The following is a 1,229-nucleotide window of genomic DNA, read 5'->3' as shown; positions in this document are numbered from 1 at the left end:
TCATGTATACATCCATCTTTGTGATAATTCAATCATTTTATATGAGGACTGAATTACTTATACCTATAGGTCATGGATTTTAAATGGGTATGCAATTTTTTCTGTCATTTGTGCTAATTACATGTAATTTATGGTTTCCCTGAGTTGTTATTTGAGTCCCCATGTATTGTAAATAAGATACTTATGAAATTAATTGCTAACATAAAAAGTTACTGAGTCAGTTTCCATATGTAACTAATTTTCTTTTATACAGGCAAGTCAGTTTGTATCGTTTATATATTAATGCCACATTTTGTCTAAGAATCTGGAAGGCATTAATATCAAAATAATTTTCATAACTAGCATTCAATGACCAAGTGGAAAAATTCAAAGAATAGTAAAAAAAAAAAAAAAAAAACTATTGGCAGAGCTATGAGCAAGAGATAAGCAATACATTTACATTTATGCTTTGAGGCATGTTATCTCAGGAGACAAAACAAACTATTAAAACTGTAATTAAATGGTTAAGTAACTCTTTTGAGTATACGTTAATGTAAGAATAACAGGGAGAAGGATGTGTGTTACATAATATTCCCATTGCTAATCAAAGAAATTTATAGTTAATAAACTATAATAACCTCATTAATATAAGATTCAGCAATAGAGATATTTATTTACTCACAGAATATTAGTGAACTTTTAAAGAAACATTTGTGCCTTGAAGATGAAGAAAAGATAATGAATGATATATGCACTATGATTTCATTTAAATGAGATTGGAGAGTGAAAAAATACATAAACCATGCTAACAGCAATAAGTTCAGAGTTTGTCTGATATGTAAGCTTAAGAGAATTTGATATAATAAAAAATTTAATGTTATGAAAACAATGTGTATATTTATATAGGATAAGTATGGTAATGGTTTTATGCATACATTTCAATGTGGGTGTGTAGTATGTATGAGTAATCATACAGTAATGATTATAGTATGATTTTCTGTTTGAAAAACATATATAACCCAACTGAATCACCTTGACTCTAACCAGAAGTCCATATTCTAATCCTGTCTAAGAACATAGTTAATAATTTGAAGACTTAGTTGAATGATTTGCTTCCATCTTGTACTTTTGTTGTGCACTAGAGACTATGAGTACAAAGTCCTTGGAGCTCATTTCCTCCCAGAGGATAATTAACTATAAGTTTTCACTAAATTCCCATAGTTACTTACAATTTAACCTTGTGTTTTTAG

Source organism: Alexandromys fortis, unplaced genomic scaffold (genome assembly GCF_014885135.2).
Source record: "Alexandromys fortis isolate MF-2015 unplaced genomic scaffold, M_Fortis_MF-2015_v1.1 scaffold_407, whole genome shotgun sequence".
Taxonomy (NCBI): Eukaryota; Metazoa; Chordata; class Mammalia; order Rodentia; family Cricetidae; genus Alexandromys; species Alexandromys fortis.
This window is presented reverse-complemented; position numbering follows the sequence as displayed.